Source organism: Armigeres subalbatus, chromosome 2 (genome assembly GCF_024139115.2).
Source record: "Armigeres subalbatus isolate Guangzhou_Male chromosome 2, GZ_Asu_2, whole genome shotgun sequence".
Lineage (NCBI taxonomy): Eukaryota > Metazoa > Arthropoda > Insecta > Diptera > Culicidae > Armigeres > Armigeres subalbatus.
This window is the reverse complement of record NC_085140.1, coordinates 375,714,783-375,721,126: the sequence shown is the minus strand read 5'-3', so window position 1 is coordinate 375,721,126 and position 6,344 is coordinate 375,714,783.

Here is a 6,344-nt window from a genome sequence, read left to right as displayed (position 1 = left end):
ATCCCGCCTTCAAGAAATCAGGGCGCAAAGGTGAGATTTTTGTGACAGCTGAAACTGTCATATACACGGAAATCTAAATAGGCCTTTTCACGTGACAATTAGGCTTTCAGCGATCGTGTACGTACACGCACGTTTCACTCACACTTTTACTCGGTTTGTTTGCAACCACGAGCAGCTGTCACGGCAAAATCAAATGGGATTGTTTGCAACCACGAACCTGCGTTCGTGTTGGTGAGAAATATCGGCGAGACCCTAATGCAGTGTCACGGCGAGACTGACAATGTTACTTAGGTCCTTTTGAAAAGTTAAGCGAGAATTCATCGTCGTACAAACACTAACGACATCTGTTGATTTCAGTCAGTTGGGCAAATCACGAACCAGATGGCGGTAGTGAGCAAACGTCAAACTCGAGCAAAAACAATGCGCGCGCCACGAGTGATCGATTGGCCAACTAACGATTATTTGAATTGACCGGTAAATCAGTGAACGATGGAAATTTGACGAGTGTTATGTCTGTTTGTCTGTGATAATAGTTTTATTTTTATTATTTAATATCAAGACAAAATTTTCAAAACGACTTATCTGCTTTTGTAAACAAAGATTCAAACGACGATTTGACGAATCTGATAGCTCTCCCACGCAAACCAATACCATCAATAGGTAGGTGAAGGTTTCCGCTACCTGTTGATGGTGTTGGTTTACAGCTAAAGCAAATCGTCGTTTTACAGATAATTTTGTCTTGATATGTTCTGCATTCTAGGGATCCTATATTAAGAGATGTGCGAATACTTTTCCAGACCATTTAGCAACGCTGTTACTTTCGTAAACATCCCAGCAAACAATCAGTTCGACGTTAGAAACTAATTAGGGGATGTTAGTTATGTTGCGGTGCAAATACATAACCATTTTTATGATTTTATGCTGTTGCAATAGTATTCGTACGCGTCTATTTTCGATTTTGACAGTTTGCTTTTGTATCAGCCGCAATGCTGAGGTATTGAAAAAAATGCGGAGATGAAAAAAATCTCGAAGCTCCCGAACAGGTCCTGAAACGAAACGTCTGGTCCGCGGTCAAGATGCGCTTCTTCCGATGACTCGTGTCGTACCGGGTAAGTTTCGTTTTTATTTTCATAAAAAAAATAATTGCCAAGAACATTATCATTTACAGAGGCCGTATGGATGCCGGCATCAATGTGGTTGCGGCACTTAGAAAAATCATCGGAAAAATCTATTGACGGCGGATGCAATAAATTTGCCAACGATTTTGAATGCGGATTCGAATAAACCGTACGCTGCTGATCGATCTGCCGCTGGAGTTTATCGAGCAAGTGCTGTGCGTATTTTAAGTCACGAAAGCCGTGGTGATGCCTGTCTCCAGAATGAATGTGCTGCAGCGAGAAAAACGGCACCAGTTTGAAAGCCCTTGAACAAAAGATACCAGCAATTAGTCAGGTAAGTTCTGTGTTGATGTCCATGTGGTTGTTTGACTTCATAAAGATTTTGCCTTTTACAGACAATGTTGACATGGATGCCGGCATAATTATCGGATGAGTCAACCCGTGTCCGTGCTACACAAGCATTTTAAAATCATGGACTTTAATTCAACGCCAGGAATATGTGGAGGCAGGATGATATTGTAAAAAAAGGGATGAGCTCATTTGAATCCGAACGGAAAACATGATCAAAACGATTTAGTATAGGGATTCTAGGTTTTTCGAGTTAGAAAACATTTGATCAAACTCTAGTTTGAAACAACAGTACATATCGAACTATTTAATTTTTAGTTGGAATTCCTGGAGGAACTTCCTGATGGAACTTCCGAAGGAATTCCTAGAGAACCTCCGGAGTACTTTCTGGAAGAAAATTTGGAGGAATTTCTATAAAAACTTTCGGAGGAGTTCCCGTAGGAAATCCTGGAGGAACTTCCGAAGGAACTTTCGGAGAAATTCCCGAAAAAACTTTTAATTTTAATTTTAATTTAATTTTAATTTAATTTTAATTTAATTTTAATTTAATTTTAATTTCATTTTAATTTAATTTTAATTTAATTTTAATTTAATTTTAATTTAATTTTAATTTAATTTTAATTTAATTTTAATTTAATTTTAATTTAATTTTAATTTAATTTTAATTTAATTTTAATTTAATTTTAATTTAATTTTAATTTAATTTTAATTTAATTTTAATTTAATTTTAATTTAATTTTAATTTAATTTTAATTTAATTTTAATTTAATTTTAATTTAATTTAATTTAATTTTAATTTAATTTTAATTTAATTTTAATTTAATTTTAATTTAATTTTAATTTAATTTTAATTTAATTTTAATTTAATTTTAATTTAATTTTAATTTAATTTTAATTTAATTTTAATTTAATTTTAATTTAATTTTAATTTAATTTTAATTTAATTTTAATTTAATTTTAATTTAATTTTAATTTAATTTTAATTTAATTTTAATTTAATTTTAATTTAATTTTAATTTAATTTTAATTTAATTTTAATTTAATTTTAATTTAATTTTAATTTAATTTTAATTTAATTTTAATTTAATTTTAATTTAATTTTAATTTAATTTTAATTTAATTTTAATTTAATTTTAATTTAATTTTAATTTAATTTTAATTTAATTTTAATTTAATTTTAATTTAATTTTAATTTAATTTTAATTTAATTTTAATTTAATTTTAATTTAATTTTAATTTAATTTTAATTTAATTTTAATTTAATTTTAATTTAATTTTAATTTAATTTTAATTTAATTTTAATTTAATTTTAATTTAATTTTAATTTAATTTTAATTTAATTTTAATTTAATTTTAATTTAATTTTAATTTAATTTTAATTTAATTTTAATTTAATTTTAATTTAATTTTAATTTTAATTTTAATTTAATTTTAATTTAATTTTAATTTAATTTTAGTTTAATTTTAATTTAATTTTAATTTAATTTTAATTTAATTTTAATTTAATTTTAATTTAATTTTAATTTAATTTTAATTTAATTTTAATTTAATTTTAATTTAATTTTAATTTAATTTTAATTTAATTTTAATTTAATTTTAATTTTAATTTAATTTAATTTTAATTTAATTTTAATTTAATTTTAATTTAATTTTAATTTAATTTTAATTTAATTTTAATTTAATTTTAATTTAATTTTAATTTAATTTTAATTTAATTTTAATTTAATTTTAATTTAATTTTAATTTAATTTTAATTTAATTTTAATTTAATTTTAATTTAATTTTAATTTAATTTAAATTTAATTTTAATTTAATTTTAATTAAAAAAAATTTTTAATTTAATTTTAATTTAATTTTAATTTAATTTTAATTTAATTTTAATTTAATTTTTAATTTAATTTTAATTTAATTGTAATTTAAATTTTAATTTTAATTTTAATTTTAATTTTAATTTAATTTTAATTTAATTTTAATTTAATTTTAATTTAATTTTAATTTAATTTTAATTTAATTTTAATTTAATTTTAATTTAATTTTAATTTAATTTTAATTTAATTTTAATTTAATTTTAATTTAATTTTAATTTAATTTTAATTTAATTTTAATTTAATTTTAATTTAATTTTAATTTAATTTTAATTTAATTTTAATTTAATTTTAATTTAATTTTAATTTAATTTTAATTTAATTTTAATTTAATTTTAATTTAATTTTAATTTAATTTTAATTTAATTTTAATTTAATTTTAATTTAATTTTAATTTAATTTTAATTTAATTTTAATTTAATTTTAATTTAATTTTAATTTAATTTTAATTTAATTTTAATTTAATTTTAATTTAATTTTAATTTAATTTTAATTTAATTTTAATTTAATTTTAATTTAATTTTAATTTAATTTTAATTTAATTTTAATTTAATTTTAATTTAATTTTAATTTAATTTTAATTTAATTTTAATTTAATTTTAATTTAATTTTAAATTTAATTTTAATTTAATTTTAATTTAATTTTAATTTAATTTTAATTTAATTTTAATTTAATTTTAATTTAATTTTAATTTAATTTTAATTTAATTTTAATTTAATTTTAATTTAATTTTAATTTAATTTTAATTTAATTTTAATTTAATTTTAATTTAATTTTAATTTAATTTTAATTTAATTTAATTTTAATTTAATTTTAATTTAATTTAATTTTAATTTTAATTTTAATTTAATTTTAATTTAATTTTAATTTAATTTTAATTTAATTTTAATTTAATTTTAATTTAATTTTAATTTAATTTTAATTTAATTTTAATTTAATTTTAATTTAATTTTAATTTAATTTTAATTTAATTTTAATTTAATTTTAATTTAATTTTAATTTAATTTTAATTTAATTTTAATTTAATTTTAATTTAATTTTAATTTAATTTTAATTTAATTTTAATTTAATTTTAATTTAATTTTAATTTAATTTTAATTTAATTTTAATTTAATTTTAATTTAATTTTAATTTAATTTTAATTTAATTTTAATTTAATTTTAATTTAATTTTAATTTAATTTTAATTTAATTTTAATTTAATTTTAATTTAATTTTAATTTAATTTTAATTTAATTTTAATTTAATTTTAATTTAATTTAATTTAATTTTAATTTAATTTTAATTTAATTTTAATTTAATTTTAATTTTAATTTTAATTTAATTTTAATTTAATTTTAATTTAATTTTAATTTAATTTTAATTTAATTTTAATTTAATTTAATTAATTTAATTTAATTTTAATTTAATTTTAATTTAATTTTAATTTAATTTTAATTTAATTTTAATTTAATTTTAATTTAATTTTAATTTAATTTTAATTTAATTTTAATTTAATTTTAATTTAATTTTAATTTAATTTTAATTTAATTTTAATTTAATTTTAATTTAATTTTAATTTAATTTTAATTTAATTTTAATTTAATTTTAATTTAATTTTAATTTAATTTTAATTTAATTTTAATTTAATTTTAATTTAATTTTAATTTAATTTTAATTTAATTTTAATTTAATTTTAATTTAATTTTAATTTAATTTTAATTTAATTTTAATTTAATTTTAATTTAATTTTAATTTAATTTTAATTTAATTTAATTTTAATTTTAATTTAATTTTAATTTAATTTTAATTTAATTTTAATTTAATTTTAATTTAATTTTAATTTAATTTTAATTTAATTTTAATTTAATTTTAATTTAATTTTAATTTAATTTTAATTTAATTTTAATTTAATTTTAATTTAATTTTAATTTAATTTTAATTTGATTTTAATTTAATTTTAATTTAATTTTAATTTAATTTTAATTTAATTTTAATTTAATTTTAATTTTAATTTTAATTTAATTTTAATTTAATTTTAATTTAATTTTAATTTAATTTTAATTTAATTTTAATTTAATTTTAATTTAATTTTAATTTAATTTTAATTTAATTTTAATTTAATTTTAATTTAATTTTAATTTAATTTTAATTTAATTTTAATTTAATTTTAATTTAATTTTAATTTAATTTTAATTTAATTTTAATTTAATTTTAATTTAATTTTAATTTAATTTTAATTTAATTTTAATTTAATTTTAATTTAATTTTAATTTAATTTTAATTTAATTTTAATTTAATTTTAATTTAATTTTAATTTAATTTTAATTTAATTTTAATTTAATTTTAATTTAATTTTAATTTAATTTTAATTTAATTTTAATTTAATTTTAATTTAATTTTAATTTAATTTTAATTTAATTTTAATTTTAATTTAATTTAATTTTAATTTAATTTTAATTTAATTTTAATTTAATTTTAATTTATTTTAATTTAATTTTAATTTAATTTTAATTTAATTTTAATTTAATTTAATTTTAATTTAATTTTAATTTAATTTTAATTTAATTTTAATTTAATTTTAATTTAATTTTAATTTAATTTTAATTTAATTTTAATTTAATTTTAATTTAATTTTAATTTAATTTTAATTTAATTTTAATTTAATTTTAATTTAATTTTAATTTAATTTTAATTTAATTTTAATTTAATTTTAATTTAATTTTAATTTAATTTTAATTTAATTTTAATTTAATTTTAATTTAATTTTAATTTAATTTTAATTTAATTTTAATTTAATTTTAATTTAATTTTAATTTTATTTTAATTTAATTTTAATTTAATTTTAATTTAATTTTAATTTAATTTTAGTTTAATTTTAATTTAATTTTAATTTAATATTAATTTGATTTTAGTTTAATTTTAATTTATTTTTCAGTTTAATTTTAATTAATTTAATTTAAATTAATAATTTAATTAAAAATTTATTAAATTTTATTTACCTTTGAAGAATTTTCAAAGAAACTATTTGAAC